Source organism: Pan troglodytes, chromosome 9 (assembly GCF_028858775.2).
Source record: "Pan troglodytes isolate AG18354 chromosome 9, NHGRI_mPanTro3-v2.0_pri, whole genome shotgun sequence".
NCBI lineage: Eukaryota > Metazoa > Chordata > Mammalia > Primates > Hominidae > Pan > Pan troglodytes.
In genome coordinates this window covers 97,818,910-97,841,107 of record NC_072407.2, presented here as the reverse complement: position 1 = coordinate 97,841,107, position 22,198 = coordinate 97,818,910, and positions in this window count along the sequence as shown.

Genomic DNA, 22,198 nt, shown 5'->3' with positions numbered 1-22,198 from the left:
TACTTATAAAACTTATCTTTCCCCACCCCTTCTGTCAATTATTTTAAGGTGAAACTGTCCAGGTGATTTTCATTTCTTCTTCTGATCATTTAGTCCACTGTTTTGTAGGAAATCATTGGTTAGCTCGTTTAAGGGCTCCCTAGACCCAGGTGAACCCCACGCATCTGGAATCCTTAGGGTTGTAAAGATGCAGTAACACAGCTGGGTGCCATAAGTGAGTTTGATGGGTCTTCTTTCAGCTGCTGCATTTGAGATGGCATAGAAAATTGTCTGTGTTTTTCCTTCTCTAATCCTGTAATTGTTTTCACTTCTCAAGACTGGGTTAATTATATAGTAGCTATTTTAGGGTTGCTTCTGACTACATAATGTTTGTGTTTGGTGTTTCTTCATTGGCTAAAAGGAAGGCTTATTCTTGGGTCCCCAAAATAAAAAGGAAAACAACAGAAGCTAAGCGTTTGTGCCATAGTGGTCACCAAATTTTACTTCGTTAAATCATCACAATGGCTTCGTGGAGTGGTACCATGACTGTAGCTGTTTTATTTAAAATGACTGGAGGCTCAGAGTCGTCAAGTTGTTTGTCCAAAGATACACAGCCAGAAAAGTACTCCCGGTGGTACTAAGACTCATGTCTTAGAACCAAAACCCTGGGCACTCTCTACTGCCCATGAAGTTATCATAGCGCTTATGCAACAATGATCTAATTGTTAGTCTTGTCACAACATTGTGCCTAGTAAATTATAGACTTAAGAAGTAGACGAACACTTGAATTTAGGAGCACAATCTTTTTTTAGACTAAATTTTCTTTTTGTTAAAATAACTTTATGATGTCAAATAGAAGAAAAAGAAACTTTACCTCCCAATTATATTTACAGGTTTCATGTCTTTAAAAATACACAAATCATCAAGATTAGTATCAAGATAAGATCTGAACTATTACTGTTAGTGTTTTTTTTTTCTATGCTGCAACTGAAATAGCCAGAAATAACATGGAAACTTCTAACCTCCTTTCTCCACTTCACTACCACTAATCTCTGTGCCATAGGAGGGTGAGAGAATAGGATTGTGGTGGGATGGAATTAAACAAGACTCCCTTTTTCAAGCTTTGCTTGAGTATTTATTTTAATAATGTTTACCATTAAGTAAATTAATCTTCTTTCTCTTTCTTTCTTTCTCTTTCTTTCTTTCTTTCTTTCTTTCTTTTCTTTCTCTCCTTCCTTCCTTCCTCCCTTCTTCCCTCCCTCCCTCTCTTTCTTTCTTTCTCTCTTTTCCTTCCTTCCTTCCTTCCTACCTTCCTTCCTTCTCTCCTTCCTTCCTTCCTTTCTCTCTCTCTTTCTTTCTCTCTCTGAACCTAATAGAGCATAAGCCATTAACCCTTCCTTATGCTAATACATGTATTTTGAAATGTTCTGAAATAGCACCATACAGAGAATCATCTACTCTGATAGAAATTTTTGAACGTTTTTCAAATTCTGCTCTGTGTGTTTATTCTAGTTTGCCACAGTGCTGATTGCTGCCTCAGATCTATTCCTTGCTGTTCCCCTGCTTGAAGTGCTGATCCCTGTAGGCTGTTTCCCAGGCTTATGTGTCAGTGGGCTTCAGACTGTGTGCGGCCAGTGGGAAGACCTGCAGCAGACTGAGCGGTGACAGAAATGAAGGTACCAGGGAATTTCTCTTTAATTATATATTTTTGGTGTTATCTCTGGCTAGGTTGTATATTTTCCATGGCACTAGCTCCTGTCTGACAGGCCTGCCTTGAAACTGGCTTCTGCTGAGTAACCCTGATACCTGGACTCTAGTGACTTTGCCGTCTCCCTTTATCTAGCCAGCCCAGGGAGAGGAGTGGTTCCCTGGTGTTGCTAAGGGTTTCCTCTCACCGTTTCATTTGGCTTCTCGGCTCCTTTATCATCTGTGGAACCAACTTCCTGTATTATGTATCCTCCGTTGTAAATACTTAAAGTAAATTGCATTTTCCTGGCTATACCCTGACCAAAACAGGCACTGATATAATCACTTTAAGACTGCTGAGACAAGCAGCACTGTTAAACTGTAATAAACATTGACTTACTTGATGAGGGAATTGGCTTAAACTCTGAATGAGTTCACATTTACTTTAGTGGACCAGTAGGAAAATGTATGGGCAGTGATTTTAACATGAATTCACTATTATCTTTAAGGCAGAGCTATCGCGACTCCTTTTTTTTTTAATTAATAAACTTATCTTTTTTTAGAGTAGTTTCAAGGTCACAGCAAAACTGAGTGGAAAGAATAGTGAGTTCTCAAATAGCTCCTGCCCCCACACATGCCCATTACTTCTTTTTGATTTTCTCAAAGGAAGAAGACTTAATAAGTAAACAGCAATCCCAGTTTTGCCGTTCTATTAGTGAGGGCTTGTATTAGAGGGCAAAAGAAATGTAGCTTTCTAGAATTTTCTGCCAGATTATGTAGTAAATAATAACTACTTCTATGTAGTAAACGCTTTGAAAAAAGCAAAACAAAACCACAAGCCATGAATCTATTCAGCTGGAGGAATTCTGGAAATAGAGCATATGAATGCCTTCAAGGTCTGAGGAAATGGAGGAGGGGTGGGGTTTGGGTTTGAGTGCTGCTTATGGGACACGGAAAGAAGCTTGAAACTCCCTTCACAATTGGGTGGTGTGTGTTTCGAGGAGGAGCAAAGGGAGACCAGATAGGCATATCTAGACACACTAAAGCAGAAGCCAAGCAGATTAACTTCTGATGGAAGAGACATTTTAGTAACTCCATGTCAAAATACAGAGGCTTTTTACATAAGAGAACACCTTGCATGTGCTAAAGAGGCACAGGTTGGAAAGCCCACAGATAGCACACTTGGGACAAGAGTGAGTGCTAAAATTCACTAGGAACAATTGGACACTAACTCTGGAGCTTTGGAGACCTGAGAAGTTCCACAGAGCAGCTATGACCTGGCATTCTGAGAGACACCCCAGACATTCATTGCCTCTTGGCCCCTCCCTCCCTCCCTCCTTCCCTCCCTCCCTTCCTTCCTTCCTTTCTTCCTTTTTTCCTTCTTTCCTTCCATTTAGCAATTATTTGTGACTTTCTACTTAAGTGTCAGGCACTGTTCTAGGCAATGTTGACTTATTAATGCACAGCAGAGATTTTTTAAAAAAAGCTTTTTCCTTCATTCTGGTGGGAGAAAAAAATCAATAAATAATAATTCATTATTATATAGCATGCCAAAGGGTGAAGAGTGCTATGGGAAAATCTGGAAATAGTGAGAGTGCTAGGGTTGAGGTGGAGGATGGAGTTGGATTACATAGGGTAGAGCTCATTGAGAAGGTGACTTTTGGCAAAGACAAGAAAGCCAAGGAGTTATCCATGAGATACCTAGAGGAAGAACATTCCAGGTAAGGGGAACAGCAAATGCAAAGAGTGGAAGGCACAGTTTCTTTATAAAGTTAAACATGCATTTAGCCGTGCCCAATAATCTCAATCCTTGGTATTTACCCAAGAGAAATAAAAACGTATGTCTACACGAAAACTTGTACACTATGTTCATAGCATCTTTGTTCATATTAGCCCCATGGGTAAATGAACTGTAATATATTCATACCATGGAATACTAGTCATTAATTGAAAGAAAAGAAAAACTATGAATACATACTATGACATGAACGAATCTCAAAAAGATTATGTTAAGTAAGAAAAAGCTAGACATAAAATAATATATTTGATTACATTTGTATTAAGTCTAAAAACAGGCAAAGAGAATCTAGGGTAACAGAAATTAAAATTGTGGTTATGTATAAGGATGAATTGGAATTGACTGGAAAAGAACCTGAGGTGACAGAATATTGTTCTCTATCTTGAAATGGATGGTGGTTACATGGGCCTATAGAACTGTCAAAACTACAAACTTAGCACTTAAGATTTGCCCATTTTATGTGAATTATAGCTGAATTAAAAACAAACAAACAAACAAACATATGACTGTAGTGTTTGCTGAGGAAATTGGGGTACTTGATTGTACTTGATGTGGAGTGAGCAAGGAGGGATGTAGCATATGATGCAGCGAAAGATATAATAGGGAATGAAGTACATCATGTAAGGCATATGGGCTACCATAAGGCATAAATTGGTCTGACATGTGTTTTAATAAGATCACTCCAGTTGCTGCGTTGAGAAAGACTGTGAGCAGATCCATTGGAAGGCCATTGGGATAATCTGGGCTAGAGCTAGTGATGTTTGACATGAGGGTGGCAGCAGTAGAGACGGCAGGAAGAGGATACAAGTCTGAATAGAATTGATGAAATTTGTAGAAAGATTGAACATGGGGATAAGAGAGGAAGAGAGGAAAAAAAAAGTGACTTTAAATTTTGGTCTGATCAACGAGAAAGATGGAATTGCCATTAGCTGAGAGGGGAAGATGGCAGGTGGAGAAGGCTTTGTGGACATAGTAAGTTTGAGAAGCCTACTGGGCATGCAAGTAAGGTGGTGATTAGGCAGTTGGGTATTGGGAGTTTTTAGTATACAGATGTTATTAAAGGCCACCAGATTGGGTGAGATCAACAAGGAATTGAGTGTAAATAGAAAACAAGAAGAGTTCCAAAGATATTTGGATATTAGCCACACTGAAGGGATTGCAGGCCTGCCCATGTTAAGCAGGAAAGGAGAGGACACCAATAGGAAAGAGATGGAAACCTCAGCATGGGCAGGTACAGGAGAGGAGATGTAGACTCTTCTGCCTTTCCTTCCTTTCTGCCTCAAGTTTAGAGAAGGATAGAAAGCAGGATGGAGAGAGGTAAAGAGGAGAGAAGACACAACCCTGTTTTCTCTCTTCGCTCTCCTCTCAAGTTTTGAGAGTCATGAGTTTAGCCTGTGCTAGGATGAAAAGAAAGAGGTTTTGGATCAAATTTGAGATTGGAGCTAAATGAACAGCACTCAGTTTTAAAGATCCAAAATGTGACTATTTTAAAAACTGAAAGTGACTACAAAGTTATGGAGCCAAATGATACCTTAAGAGATCCTGCTTCCAAGCCTGGAAAACAGTAAAGACTGAAGAATGCTATTGGTGGGGGGATGTGTTCAACAGAGTACAGGGGTACTTGTTATTGGAAAAAAACTCAAAGCTTTTACTGTTTATCTCCCTGTGAGTTGAGATAGCTCACAAAACTGGGCATGTCGGTATTTGGTGCTATGAGATCTACGAGAGGGATAGATTTTGGCTTTAAATTGCTCACATTAAAATAAGTAGGTTGGGCAATATGATAGGCTACATGATCATTTATAAATCTCAAATTCTGTCATTTGGTTTGAAGCACTTGAGATCAGTGGTGGCAGGTTGGCTGCTGCTACGTCAAAATTTTGGTAAAGTTTGATTTTTTTTTTCTATGAAACTACGTTTGGAAGAACAGGATTGGACCACCTAAGTTGCAGTGAAACTAAAGAGCTTTTTAAATCAAGTTGTTAAAATATTTTTAAGATTCTGTTTTTAAGGAAAGCATTACCAATAATAAGGAGCAATATAATTTCAATCTATATGCAGAACAAGCATATCGATGAAATTTCAGCTTGTGCAGACACCTGCTTTACTGGGTTTAATGAGAATCTAAAAATAAGAACTGATGTCCTATGTGGTGATAAACACTCTGACAGATTTGTTTGACACAAAGAGTTCCCAACATTGAGGAACATGTCATTCCAACTCATGTTTTGGCCTCTTTAAGCCCTCAAATAGCAATCTTTTAGTAAACTTAATGACAGACATGTTCCAGACATGATTCCCTATAGTTCTTCCACATTAATGTAGAAATTAGCTAAGGTCACAGAATGCAAATCAGTGATTTTGCCATACAAAATTTATTCTAATTTTCTCTTGGGAAAAACTTAGCAATTGACATGCATTGGTTTTGAGTAGATTTGGGGCCTATTTTTCAACTGCAAATATATCAAAATTAAACCTTAAGCAGAAACTAATGGTCATATCATCTATGTAACTACATATTTTATAAAAGAGGAAAGGCCATCAGCAGTTGACTCTGGGAATTCATTGCTATTTTGAGCAAACTCTTTTCCAAAATTTAAAACATTAATATGAGGATAAAAAAATGTGATTTTGAAGGAAGCTAGTTATATAATTCCACTTGGAGAAAAGCTCTCAATAAAATCTTATCTGATATGCTCAGTACAGTTCTGTACCCTTGGTGGTTACTAACTGGTCAGTTGATTGGTGTATTAGTCCGTTTTCACACTGCTATAAAGAACTTCCCCAAGACTGGCTAATTTATAAAGGAAAGAGGTTTAATTGACTCACAGCTCCATCTGGCTGGGAGGGCCTCAGGAAACTTACAAGCATGGCGGGAGGTGAAAGGGAAGCAAGTCATGTCTTACAGGGCAGCAGGCGAGAGGTAAAGAAAGCATGAAATGGGAAGAGCCTCATACTATCAAACAACCAGATAGTGAGAATTTACTCACTATCTCAAGAACAGCATGAGGGAAACTGCCCACATGATCCAATCACCTCCCGCCAGGACCCTCCCTCGACACCTGGGGATTACAATTCAAATTACTATTCAAGATGAGATTTGGGTGAGGGTACAGAGCCAGACCATATAGGGTTTTCATAGAGATGAAAGGACTGAATATAAAAAATTTGCATCTCATCCGTTTATTCGTTTAGAACTGTGGTGAGGCTGTCAACCTTAAGCAGTAATAAAATAGTAGGTTAAGATACTAGTTTCAGTATAATTTAAAAATGGTTAAAAGTATAAATTTAATAGTTATTATCCAGAATATTAGAATTTTTGATGGTTGACTTGACTGGGTTGCATAGTTTTTTTTTTAACTTTTATTTCTGTATATATACTTTAAAAATTCTAGAAATGTCATTCTCTTCAGAAACAAAAAAAATGGTGTTTTTTATATATATATATATGGCTAGATATAGATGTAGGGGCATGTGTATACACATGCACACATATATACATATATGTCTCCTATGTTGCAGATAGCCAAGACACCTGCAGTTTGATCTTGGGTCTATCACTTTTTGTTGCATAACTTTAATTCTTCAGTATCCCTGAAATTATTTCATCACCTATAAAGCAGACAGTGACATAATTTTATGAAAAGGCATTAAAATATAGTCTATAAATGTAAAGTATTAATAATAAAAATAGTAAACAAAAGAGCATTGAGAGTTTTGTCCCAGTATTTCTCTCCGTATCTACGTAGAGAGAGAAACATATATATATATAGAAAAAATTTAAAACATACCATCTATATCCATATCTAGCTATGTCTATCTACTATGTACAAGTTCTTTACATGGTTCCTCACAGTAAATTGTGAGATCAGTAATAGCCCTACTTTACAGAGGAGAAAACTGAGCTCAAAAGTCTAAGAAATGTGTTTAAGCTCACACAGCTAGTTAATTGTAGATAAAGATCTATTCTTAGTCTATTTGGCTTGAAACCCATGTTCTTTTCACTCTGCTGTATTCTACCCTTTTCTGCAGATCTGCTATGGAGGCAATACAAATCTACAAAGAAAATTAATGAGAAGTGATTATTTCATTTCAAATTAATCTGCTACAGAGTTTTTTTTAAATCAGTGTTTAAATACCATCTGCCTTTATATACATTTCACTGCAACATATCAACTTTTTAGGAATGTAAGCATTACATAACATGAGACATGTCTTTTAAAATGAATGCCAATCAATGTGTTCTGGGCTTCAGAAGATCTTTGTTGCTATCTTCCATATGTATAACTTCCTGACATCTTGACTAGTGTCATGGGTAAAATCCTTTAGTGAAAGTAGAAATGACATGGCAGGGATCACATGTTTGTGAGGCATCAGGACTCTCATAGATAGATTTGATTTGAATTCCTACATTGTGTCAGAAGGTGTTCAGGAAAGGGCAGACAAATGCACAAAATAACTTCCCTACCATTAAGTACCATGACACAGTATGGTAAAGAGGCAATACTCAGAGAACTCCATAGATAGAGAGATAGAAAGATATTCACATATATCTAGTGATATATACAGCATGTCTCCCAAGCCAACAGCATCAGAATGGCAGTCCAAATATGGTATTCCTTGGGCTTTGCCTCGTTCACACCAGACTCCTTTAAAATCTTTACGGATTACTTCTGAGTTATTCTCAGCGTATTTCACCAGAACATCCCCGCCCCCAGACACTATCATTTTACTTCTTTCCAGCCCCAGCTTTTCTGCCTAGGGTAGGGTCTGCTGCCAAATATCCCAGTGCCAAAGAAGCAGATGCTGCTGCCCAGGGCTCTTGCCTTTGCTCCCTCCTGCCTCCTGCCCCCTGCTTTCCCCAGGATTGAAGCAATCTCATCGTGCCAAAACCACTGATGCGGGCAGCTTTCTGCAGAAATCTCATGTTGTGTTCTTTCCACTGGTGTGTGGAGGACTCCCCCTCTCTTTTGTATCACACCCCTGGTATCTGTGTAACCCATGTCCTCAGGCCTCACCAGTCTGTTGGTAGAAATGGAGTCACGTTAGCATAATGCCCAAGATTGGCTCACTCCTTTCCTCTCATTTATAAAGCTGCAGTGATTTACCAATCCCCATATTTGCCTGAGATTCCTCACTTAAGTGGGAATCCTTAGAGAGCATCTCTGTGCATTCAGAAACAGATCTGTTAGCTGTTTCTACCCACTGAGTCCTCCTTTGAGCTGTCTCTTCTTTCCTCCAACATCTTCCCTTTTTCTTAGATTCCTGTGAAGAATGCTTAAAAATAGTCTTTAGTATCATGAGCCCCAGACATACGATCCTTTTAATACATTTCCATGTTTTGCTTAAGCAGGCTTAAGATAGTATCTATTACTTCCAAGGAAAAGAAATCTCAACTGATACAAGTGCAGCAGGAAGGGGTGGGCTATTTGTCTCTGAATACAGTCACTTTTTAATGTTCTGAATCATTTCATTTCTTCAGAATACCCAAGATTGTCCCCAAACACTTCATTACTAGTTCTATTCTACACAATGAAGCTCTTTCAGATTAATTAATGTTGAGAGCTCAACTCATTTCTCTGATGTGATTTGTTGTCCACATTGATTGAGTGAACAGATTGGTAATTTTATTTCCCTCTGATATTTCAAAGTTTAATTCTCAATCTCATGATTTGTTTTATATTTTATAAATATGTAAATTTAAAAAGTTATTTAGATAAATCACTCTCTTTGCAGCTGTGCTGTTATGTTGCAGATAGCACGGACTTCATAGCCAGACCTGCAGTTTGGTCCTGGGGTCATCACTTTTTGCTGTGTGACTTCAATTCAGACCCTTATTGTCTCTGAAATTATTTTATCACCTATAAAACAGATCAATGATGTAGTGTTATGAAAAGGCATTGAAAAATGTGAAGTCTATAAAATGTAGTGTATTAATAGTAAAAAAGTAAACGAAAGGACATTGTGAGTTTTGTCTCAGTTTTTCTATGGGAGATAGGTTTGCAATATTTTTTGATTTAAATTCTTTTCGTAGTAATTTTGGAAGTATTCTAAGAAAGAATTTCAAATAGCATTTAAGCTAAACTTGATACAGAAAAAATGATGATGTAATTGAATGAATAAAAATTTATGGTAGAATAAAATATATATTTATAAATTTATAAATGTGATAAAATGTGTATTTCCATCAGAGTCTTCTCTGTAGTCTTTTTAGTGTTTGACACAGATGATTTTTTTTCTGAATATACTACCATTATAGAAAGCTTATTTCTAGACTCATATTATGGATAAATATCCAAATTTATCGGTGTCAAACATAGATAAATAGTCATTAACTCAGCCAGATTTCAGGATGGAGAAAGGGGAGACAGAGGTAATGTTTAATTCTTCCTTTGCCAAGGGCTGGTGAAGTTATTAAAACATCCATTTCTTCAGTAGGTGCTAGACATCCTCACCTGAATTAGACTAAAATTAAGATTAGACAGGCAATGTTAGCTTCCTGACTAAATAAACACTAAACAGTGTTTGGATTTTGGACTTAAATATATTTTTATGACTTGCTGATTATTGTTCACCCAAGGACATCCTCTTACTTGGAGTTCTAAGCATTGCTTTCTCCTTTCATTCCTATTCTAACGACATTGTCTTCAGCATTATTTTACACATAGTTATTTGTTTGTCTGCTTGGGTTCAGTTACAGCAGGCTTGGTAATACTAATACAATATAGCATTATGTATCCAGAAAGACTGTGTCTAAATTAGCCAATACATAAAAAAACTTAAAAAGCATGTTTTTATATATTAAATATAATTTAACATGGGCTTGTTTCTATCAAGTTAATTAATATAATTAGAATACACCACTAAATATATTGCATTGGAGTTGCTAGCTTTTATTTTTATTCAGTAGAACCATAGGGAATTCTCTCTGAATTGTCAAAAATTCTGAATTACTGGTGTACAAATTGAGATAGAATCTTGTAGATTTTAAATTTAAATGTTCTCTCTAGTTTTTTCTCTTTCTCCACAGCATATTCCCAGCTTCCAGAAATAAATTGGATGAAACTTCCTTTCACCCTCCACAAGATAAATTGAGTTTCCTTGTGTGAAAGCAAAGCAACTAGAAACACAATTTTTCTGTCTTGGGAAGATCTGTTGAGTTATAGCATCATTGTACACAAGGCTTTTACTGATAAGGAAGTGAGGTGGTGGGAGACAAGAGCTCTTAAGGAGAGAGAGGCATATTTAGAGGGACAGGGGTAGCTATATTCAAAAAACTTATAGTTTGTGATCTTTCTGAGAAAAGAGAACAGAGCATGTTGGAATAGAACATGTTCTGGAATAAATGAACAGATTTGTGTGAGGTTCCAGCTAAGCCACTGAAAGTGGACATTACATGTGCTTGGTAGTTTATACAATCACATTTAATCTTCATACCAATTCTGCAGGGTGGGTATTGTTAGCTAAATTTTACTGGTGAAGAAATTGTAGCTCAAAGAACTGGTATGACAAATATGAGACAGAACATGGAATTTGATCTTGCGTCTTCTGATTCTAATGCGTTGATTCAGTCCTACCCAGCACCACCTTCCACAGAGTCTCTTTTGTCATTCAACAAAACTTGTTTTCTGGCTGGGTTCAAGGCAGCCTGTGGCTCTGAGGCCTAGAGTAAAGGATTTGGGATCAGTCTGAGGACATCACTTCAGCATTTACATCCATTCATCTTTATGAACTCCTCAACATGGGTTCATTCCTTCTATTTTATTTAGTTGCTGAATGTCACTGCTTCAAATTAGACTATAAGCTCCCTGAAGGCATGGGCCAGGTTTGTTTTACTCATTGCTTTATATGAAGTGCAGCCCAGCACAATGCAAAAGCATAACAGCATTTGTTCAATGCATAAAGAATAACTTTTAAAATAAACTTTTATTTTAGAACAGTTTTAGATCTACAGAATTATTGTGAAAATAGTTCCATCTTTCCATATACCCCACACTCAATTTCCCCTATTATAACTATCTTACATTCATATGTCACATTTTTCACAATTAATGAACCAATGGTGATACATTATTACTAACTAGACTGTATACTGTATTCACTCCTTAGTTTTTTGTTTTTTGTTTTTTGTTTTTTGTGTTTTTTTTGTCTTTTGAGACAGAGTCTCGCTCTGTCGCCCAGGCTGCAGTGCCGTGGCATGATCTCGGCTGACCACAAGCTCCACCTCCCAGGTTCACGCCATTCTCCTGCCTCAGCCTCCCGAGTAGCTGGGACTACAGGCGCCCGCCACCACACCTGGCTAATTTTTTTTGTATTTTTTTAGTACAGATGGGGTTTCACCGTGTTAGCCAAGAGGGTCTCGATCTCCTGACCTCGTGATCCGCCCACCTCGGCCTCCCAAAGTGCTGGGATTACAGGCGTGAGCCACCGCACCTGGCCAGTTTCTGTTTTTGTTTTTGTTTTTTTACCTTATGTTCTCTTTTTGTTGTTGTTTCAGGATCCAATCTAGCATATCACATTATATTTAGTAGTCATGTCTTCTCTCAGCTATGACAGTTTCTCAGATTTTCCCTGTTTGGAGGACCCTCATAGTTTTTAGGAGCAGTAGTTAGATATTACTACCATTTAAATGTCCCTTCCAAAACTCATGTTGAAATTTAATTGCCATTGTAGCAGTATTAAGAGGTGGGACATTTAAGAGGTGATTAGGTCATGAGGGCTCCCCCATCATGGGTAGGATTGGTGCCATTATAAAAGGGTGAGCTTGGCCCCCTCTTACCCTCTCTTGACCTTCACTATTCCACCAGGGGAAGATGCAGCAAGAAGGCCCTGGCCAGATGCCAGCCCCTCGATCTTGGACTTCCTAGCCTCCAGAACTGTGAGCCAATAAATTTCTGTTCATTATAAATTACCCAGTCTCAGGCATTCTGTTGCAGCAACAAAAACGAATAAGTCAGATATTTTGCTGAATATCCCACAATTGAGATTTGTCTGGGTTTTTTCCCCGTGGTTAGACTGGGTGATGTGTTTTGGAAAGGATGACCACAGAGGTAAAATGCCATTCTCATTACAACATATCACTGGTACACAGTATCAATATGATTTATCACTGTTGATGTTAACCTTGATCTGGCTTGGTAGTATTTGTCAGGCTTCTCCACTGGGAAGTTATTTGGTTTTGTCCTTTTCTGTATTGTATTCTTGAAAGAAAGTCACTGTGTGCAGCCCACACTTAAGTAGTTGTATATTGTGCTCCCCCTCCTTTAGGGTGGAAAATCTATAAATTATTTGGAATTCTTCTGCATAGGACATTTGTTTCTTCGGTTTCATTTATTTATTCAGTCATTTATATGAGTGCGTAGTCATAAATATTTATTTTATACTTTAACTTAGAATCTAATGCTACTTTATTTATTTTGTTGCTCATATTATTCCAGCTTTGGCCTGTGAGAGATATTTCAGTTGCCTCTTGTTTTGTTTTGACATACCCCCAGCAGTGTGGGATTTTGTTTTGTTTTGAGCACTTTTTTTACTTTCTGTAATTGCAAGGTGTTCCAGGCTCATCTTGCATATTTTCTGCTCAAGTTCTAGAACCAGCCATTTTGCCAAGGGGCCCTAGTTCCTTTTATTGGAGAATGGTATTAGAAACCAAGATCTGGGAACCAGCTGTGCTTGTTGCAACTGGGGTATAATGGTCTCTAGGCCATCTCAGATGACAAAGCAAGGAGACAGATGTGTGTGTACTTAATGACATACACGCACATATCTATAAACATTTCTATATGTAACTATCTGTATCTATATTAATCTAAACATGAGTTTATACTGATATTTCAAACTCTAACCTATCACACATGGATCATTCTAGGCTCCTCCCATTGCTTATCTGTACCCTCTTACTCCAACAGTAAGAAACTTGGCACCTACCATACACCATCCATTTACTTAATTGCTCAATTCCAATATCCATGTATATTGGTGTCAGAATTATTGACCCACACTCTTGAGGGAAAAAACTTTGTCAACTAGAGTACACAGAGTCCCTTTCGTCTTTGGACTTACAGACTATACTCATTTCCAAAGTTATTTGAGTCGACACCTAATCCCCAACCCCATTTAGTGAGGTTATTTAGTGTATTTAAAATATTAGAGACCTTTGTTATACCTGTATTCAATTCTGGGATCCTCTGACTTCCTAAATGATTTTTAAAACATTTGCATAACTTACAGTGACACTTTAAGCTGTAATATTCTATAAGGTTTGAGGAATGCATGGTGTCATGTACACGTCATTACAGTATCATACAAGATAGTTTCATCCCCCCAAAAATCCAACACACTTCATCTGTTCAGCCCTACTCACCTATCTTCTGGAATATACGGCATCCACTGAACTATTTACCATCTCCATAGTTTTACCTTTTCCAGAATGTTATATACCTGGGATTATACATTGCGTACCATTTTTAGACTTGCTGTTTTTACTTAGCAATATGCACTTAGGAGTCATGAATGTTTTTGTGGCTTGATAACTCATTCCCTTTATCACTGAATAGTATTCCATTGCATGGATATAGCAAGGTTTGTTATCCATTCATTTATTGAAGGGCATCTTGATTACTTCCAGTTTTTGGCAACTGTTAATATTAATTGAATTGATATAAACATTCGTGTGCAGGTTTTTGTGTGGACATATGTTTTCAAATCAGTTGGGCAAATACTTAGGAGCATGATAGCTTTTAAGACTGTATTAGTTACATAAGAAACTGCCAAACTGTCTTTAAAAGTGGCTATACCATTTTTCATTCCCACCAGCAATGAATGAGAATTTCTGCTGCTCTGAATACTTGATAGCAGTTAGTATCAACAGAGTTTTTAGATTTTAGCCATTCTAACAGGTGGTAGTGGTACATGTCCCTGTTGTTAAATGGATGAATTTTTCACAGACAAGGGTATGATTCACTCATATTCCCTTGGAAATGCACAACTTAAAGATCATCTTTTGGACTCTAAACCCTTGTTTTACAAGTCAGTAAACTGAGGACCAGAGAAGAGCAGTAATTTCACAAAGTTCCAATAGAGTTTGGTAGAACAAGAAATCACACTGAGTCCATCAGTGTGACAATTGTTCCTTTTTCTTACCATTGTTATTTTACAATAATAGAGCAAACTTTATTGGGTAGAGTTTGAAAAACTTACATTGACAAGAGGTGTTTTTAAAAAAGTTATGAGGCTTCAGAACCAAAGGAAGGTACTGTGGGGATGAGCAGATCATTGGGGGTCCAGGCACTGTGGGACTCATGAGCTCAGGTGATACAGGGCCATGTTTATAAGGCTGGGGTGGAAGTCATTCTATGTCCAGCTCTGGTAGCTTTGTACTAAAAGCAACCCTACTTCCTGACCATGAGATTACAAGATTACATCTTTAAATGCCTACAATGATTACAGCAAATCTATGGATCACTGGAAGAGAAAATATATCTTTTTATTTATTACCTTTGCTGTTTGTAAAACACAGAGCTAGGATAAGAACATCTGCTGCTTAGCTATCCTTTTTGTCTAGATACCAGAATCTTGACTGCAAAATTTAGTGAAGTTTCATCTCAGTCCAGAAATCTTTTTATATACCTGGAGGAATTCTTTAACTTTGATTTTCAGTAAGAAAATAAAAGAATTAATGAATGGTTAGCAAATCTATATTATGAAATGAAAATTGTATGAACTTTACTATACAGTTAGCATGAGTAAGATAACAATAATATGTAACAAACTTAAAATCCTATATTCTTGTATCTATTTTGATTCCTCCATCCCAAGGAACTGGTAAAATCCTCTGCCAGAGGTGACCAAGGGAAATATTTCTATTTTGATTCTTTATGCAGGGCTTGACTTGTCTACTCTGCTGTACCTCACATTATTTATGTCCCAGACTCACTGTGCAGATAGATTACTTTCTTCATGGGTTTTCATCTAATTGTATAGAATGCTCTGTATTTCTTCTTGCTAGTTCCTAAAGTTCAGATGCAACGTTTTGAGTGCAAAGATGTTTATTATCTCTAGCCATCTTTTTCATGTAAATTTTCAGCTACAATCAAAGCTCTGCAAAATACTGTATTCAGCTTTCTGTATCTCTGTGCACCACGCATGCACTTATCTATGCTGCAGTGATGGGCAGAGTACGAATTTTTGCCTTGTAGAGGGAAGGGAGTGGTTGCCCAACTAGGTATGACCTACAAATGTTCCGCAAAGGCACAGAATTGGTGGATTCTCTAGACTGATAGAGTAGACATTTGTGGTTTCCTGATGTGGCAGTTGAAATGGGTACTCCCATTATCATTTTTTTTCCTGCCCAGAATTGGCCAAAGGTGGCTCTGGGCCCCAGCCCCTCTTAAGGGCAACACTTTCAATTTTAGTATATGTACTGCTGAAGAGAGCACTGGGCAATAGTTTCTTTCTTTCTTTTTTTTTTTTGACGGAGTCTTGCTCTGTCGCCCAGGCTGGAGTGCAGTGGCGCGATCTCGGCTCACTGCAAGCTCCGCCTCCCGGGTTCACGCCATTCTCCTGCCTCAGCCTCCCTAGTAGCTGGGACTACAGGCGCCGGTCACCACGCCTGGCTAATCTTTTTGTATTTTTTTTAAGTAGAGACGGGGTTTCACCGTGTTAGCCAGGATGGTCTCGATCTCCTGATCTCGTGATCCGCCCGCCTCGGCCTCCCAAAGTGCTGGGATTACAGGAGTGAGCCACCGCGCCTGGCCGGCACTGGGCAATACTTTCTAATGGCAAAGTATGCCAGACCTGCTGGATCACGTTGGCATCTGTTATTTCTGTGTACTTGTCTGTGTACATGAGATAGATCTCAGAAGTTTAGCTACAATATTTTCTGATTTTGTTCTATTGCCTTTCAACAAATGGGGAACTGGGGTGGTAGCAGTCCCAAGAGTGTCTTCTCCAAAGATTTATCTCTTCTTCAGTGTTCTCAGGTATCTTCTCTTCAGCTCCCCTTTCTACTTTATTCCCCTAAAGATCCCTCAGATTCAGGCAAATATTCCACTGTTACTGTCACTTACCAGCTGTGGCATGAGAGCTGTCAGTAAGGTCGGCAGCGTGCGCCAAGAACAAAACTCCTGGAGGATGAGGAAGCCCTTACCTATAAGGCATGGTTAAAGAGGTTTTAAAAACGCGTTTGACTTCCTAACTCACGTATTTCCCTTTCGGATTCTGCCAAAGTGCTTGGAATTTCCCACAGTTCCTTATCCCTTGGTTTAGGCACTAAGGTCTTATGTAAAGTATAGGTGCTGTTTAACTATAGGAAACATGAAAAATTTAACTCCGATTAATTCATTGGTTGAGCTGCAGTAGTTTAGCAGAGGAATAGGATATTCCTGAGAGAGTAAGACATGAGACAGATGAGATTTGTTATGGGAAGAGGAGTTGTTCTTATCTTTGGTGGTTATAGGCTCCTTAGAGAGTATTTCAAATGCTATAATTTTCTCTCCAGAAAAATGTATTATAGTAGAGATGACCTTTTGCAGCTGGGCATGTTTAAAAGTCAAAACTAGATGAAAATTTTGCAGAGACAAAATTTTACTTAAAAACCCTTAAATCACTAGCAGGGCTTGGTTTTGCATGCCTGTAATCCAAGCTACTTGGGAGGCTGAGGCACGAGAATTACTAGAGTCCAGGAGGTGGAGGTTGCAGTGAGGCGAGATTGCCCACTGCACTCCAGCCTGGGTGACAGAGTGAGACCCTGTCTCAGGAAAAAAAAAAAAAAAAAAAAGCCCTTAAATCACCTATGATTTATAGTGTAAATGATTTTGTGATATTTACTATTCAGTAATTATTAAGCATATTGAAACTTGATTACCACTGATCTAGACCAAAGAAAAAAGAATGTGTATATGCTGGTGTCTGGCCCTTTACAGCATTCTGCCTTTGTAGTAACTACTAATTGTCTGGAAGAGAATGGGGAGTAGTGTCCATTCTCAAGCTTGCCTGCTGGTTATAGTCCAGTCTGGTTTTTTCCATAGCCTTAATACATGCTAATAGATTTGTTTGTGGTTGAGGATAAAAAAAACTAGTGGCAAGACTAGGTTCTAAAATCAGAACATGACTTACATTTGTGCAAAATGAGGCTACACTGTAAACACAAAACTAACTCTTGGTCTGGAGCATTTGTTGTTTCAGGTGGATGGGAGGATGGGAATTAGAGCAGCTGGGGAATTAGAGCAGCTGAGGCTAGGAGCTGAGGGTGATGAAAACACTGTAGGGAATAGAGAGGGAGATGGAGAGGGTTGTGTTAAAACCCCTCTGCTGACCTTCAATTTTTTCCTTGGGCCAGCCCCGGCCAGAGACCTTTCCTCTTTTTAAAATTCCCTTTGCTCCCATATCTGTTCGCTGCTTCCCGCCATCCTGTCTCTCTCCTATGTTCCCTAGTGCTCCTCCCTGGCCTCTTAGTATTCAGCAAGTGAGGCCTAAAGGAAGTTCTCAGTTGGGTAAAAGGAAAGCATAAAGCAGCCTTATCACCACTTCCCTGATTCCTCTGGGGTTTATTGTTATTAATTTTCTTATGCAGTGTTTCTATGAGGCAGCTGTATTTTCAGCTGGAGAAAACTTGGAGACCTTAAGGACAGAAAAAAAAAAAAGAGAATCTGTTAAGAAAGAGAGTGGAGAAATTTAAAAGTCAGTATTTCTTTATATAGTATCAACTGTAGCCAGTTCCCATTTTTTCTACAAAATCTTCCCTGGGTGAATAGAAGGTAGATGGCCACTCTCTCTGATCTAATGGTTTCCCATTTCTTTTTTTGGCACAAGGTTATGAACAACAAAATTCCTCAGTATCTAGTGAAACCATTTATTCACTTGTTATGTCAGCCTTATAAATTTGCTAGGAAGTTAATTAGTGATTTAGGTGCTCTGACCATTACAAAAGCCATAAATCTCTCTATAGATCCATAAAGGTACATCTCTACCTCTTACCCTATTTCCTCCTTTGGTAGAAAATAAAAGGGGGGCATATGATGTACTTTGTTGTTTGTTTATTGCAAAGATTAAATGAGACAATGTATGTGAAAACCCTAATCATTACTTAGCACACCAAACAGTTCAATGCATGCTATTTTCACTTTTGTTCTTTAGATGAACATTCCCACACTCCAGATGTTTCTGTTCTTATCAGAACCTGGTGCCTATTCCTTCAGAACCCTGAGAGGTGGCAAGAAACAATAGGACATGTGAATTTATGCTAAAGCTATTGGAGAGCTTGTAATGCCAGAAGCAGAAAGGTGGGGATGGAGTGGTACACAGTTAGCTTTCATAACCATTACAGCATATTTATATTTCTTTAAGTTGTACTTTGCAGGTTAAAACTCTTCTTGTTTATGGGGACAATCCCCACCTGATTAAGATAGAAGAAAACGCATGAGATCCTTAGCAATGTTTTTGAATTTTAATTAATTAATTAATTTATTTATTTTTATTTTTTTGAGACAGAGTCTCGCTCTGTTGCCCAGGCTAGAGTGCAGTGGCATGATCTCGGCTCACTGCAACCTCTGTCTCTTGGGTTCAAGCGATTTTCCTGCCTCAGCCTCCCAAGTAGCTGGGATTACAAGCATGTGCCACCACTCCTGGCTAACTTTTTTTTTTTTTGTATTTTTTTTAGTAGAGACAGGGTTTCACCATGTTGACCAGGCTGGTCTCGAACTCCTGACCTCAGATAATCTGCCCGCCTCGGCCTTCCAAAGTGCTAGGATTATAGTCGTGAGCCACTGCGCCTGGCTGTTTTTTAATTTTTAATTTTATTTTTCTTCTATAGACCCAGGAACTTGAGTTAGCAGTGTTAGGTAATCTGCAAACAAAATGATTTTTGTAGTCAAAGTACCTGGGTTTTTTTCAATTTCTTTTTAAAATATATTGATGCTAACACCCTAAACCCACAAGGATGGGAATTTTTGTTGTTGTTCTTTTTATTGCAGCATCCTGGTCATTTAGAGCAGTGCCTGACACATGATATAAACCCCAGAAGTTTTGTTGAATAAATGAAGGAATGAACAATCTTGTTTAAGTAGACTAATACAAGACAATCTACGCTCTGCCTCTCTAGTATATCTGAGAATGTCTTGTAGGTATTCTCAGGAGTTCTGAGAAAAGATGTTTTTGAGAGACTTCTATGTATCTTGCATTATGTTGGGCTCTTGGGATTTTGTGGTTAACAAGTTAGTCATGCTCCCTGCCATGAAATGAGCATATAGTTTAGTGGGGAAAAGAAAGACTTAAAAAGTGAATATAAGAGGGATGGTTTTTATGGGGAAAAAAAAAAAAAACAAAACGTACAGAGAGTGGAGCAATGTGAGCACTGTAGGAGACCCAGCATGTGAACAGAGGCAGCATTCTGAAAGCAAGTCTCAGAGAACATGAAAACATCTTGAAAACATCTTAAAAACAGAAACAACAAAAATTTCAAATGAAAGGTATTATCAGCAAAGGCCTTGTGATTAATTAGCTGCTCTATCTCTTTCCTGGGGTACAAAGTGAGGAGGACAATTGTCTCAGTGGTTCTGACGTGTGTATGACCCTGAGATGCAGTTAAGGAATCAAGCCTGAATAGGTCAGCAAGCCACTTGTTCTAAAATTCTTCTTGGGAGGAAACATCTGTCTCTCTTTCAGGATGCCAGCCATCACATGGGTCTTTCAACATTAGCATATTTTTCAGCCATCTGCAGTGGTTGCCTCCCTCCCACACAAGCTTAGTCACTGCACACAAACACACCTTTGTCCAAACTTCAGTACCAGGCTTTACAATGAAAGTCTCTGTGGCATATCCGTGGAACCACATTTCCCAAGAGTGCTGCATAGCTATTTTACTTGCAATGCATTTATCACTTTTTAGCTCATTTGAATGCATGGGAAAACACAGAAGACTGTTGTTGTAGGTGGTGGTGTTTTATGGTTGTTATTGTTTTTCCTTAAAGTCATAGGATAAAAGAAAGCTTGAAATATCATTTGGTTTCACTTCCTACTAGGCAATTAGGTAGACCCACTCTTAAATAAAACCTCTAATTTAGTATCCTCTCATTTTCAACTCACCTACAGTGATGAAGGTCTACAGGGTCCCTATGTTAAATTATTCTAGCGTTAATAAACCTTATTTTTGAAAATTTCTTTTACTTTTAGCTAAAGTATCTTCCATCGTCTCTGGAGGTAAATGTTAAGTTTCAGTTGTAGAACTACATCAGCTTATGATATAGTTAAGAGCAAAGGTCTTGGAATCAGGCAAATGTAAGTTCAAATTTGACCTCTGCTTCTGATGAACTGTGTGATTTGAGACAATTATATGACATTTTGCATACCAGTTTCATTTTCTTCATCTGTAAACTGAAGAAACTAACACTCATATCAAGAGAATGTCTGTGACCATGATATTGACCCAGTTTCTCCCCCGTAATGAGTATTTGATATATAGTGGTTATCATTATTGTAATGTTTAAAGTATCTAATAATAATATTGGGAGGAGGAACCATGAATGTTTTGGATTTGTTCCCTTCACAGCCCTTAGTGCCATGGATATGGTAGGTACTCAGGATTTGTGTATAAATGATTAACAAAAAAGTAAGATAGTAAGAGTAAGGAGCAACCTGCTCTTCTATTAACTAGCTTCATGCCGGGGTAAATCATTTACACTTCCTGAATCTTAGTTTCCTCATCTGCAAACTGGTAGTTTTATAAATGCAAAACTGGTAGTTTTGCACTTGGATATTTATGATGAGTATTTAATTTGTTCTTTCAGGTCTCCAGAGAAGGAAGTTCTTTGGGCAAAATTTTTGAGTTTAAGAATTATTTCTTAATGATAATCTGATTTTTCAAAGCTTTCAGGTATTCTCAGCAAACTAGCGCAGGAACAGAAAACCAAACACTGCATCTTCTCACTCATAAGTGAGGGTTGAAAAACGAGAACACATGGACACTGAGAGGGGAACATCACACACTGGGGCCTGTCAGGCAGTAGTGGGCAAGGGAACGGAAAGCATTAGAACAAATACCTAATGCATACGGGGCTTAAAACCTAGATGATGCGTTGACAGGTGCAGCAAACCATCATGGCACATGTATACCTATGTAACAAACCTGCACATTCTGCACATGTATCCCAGAACTTAGAGTAAAAAAAAAAGTTTTTTGAGAAGAGATATCAGAAATATTGTCATATTTTCTTGATTAGAATCGAGATAAAAAGAAGTAAATGTTGAGTGTCTGCTCCCTTTGATATTATCTTATGGACAGCATAGGACCAGGATTGAATCCTGATGACCACACTGGAAGAAGAAGTGGAAAATGAGGTGAAGGAGCCCAATTCTAGAACAATTCAATTTCATTTGTTATTCTGGTGATTAATGTCTTCAGCTTTATACCTGGAGTGTTTCCAAAGCTTTTCAGTAGATGCTCACCTTGACTCTGCCCAGTATTCTCAACCTCAGCTAAATAAAACTAGTTTTTGACAGCTAAAGAAATGGAACTTGTAAAACGTGGACATAATTCTACTTAAAGAGACAATGATAAACCCATACTTACATTCATTTAACTGTATTGATTTTTTTCTCAGAATTTAAGTGGGTTGAGGCAAAGAGGTATGTGACAGGGAGGAAGGGGAAAATCTTCTGGGGCACTTATATACTCTTTAGAGTTTCTTTCTATACCTAACTCTTCTCTGGGGTGCTGAGGGTTCCAAAATAAATATTAAT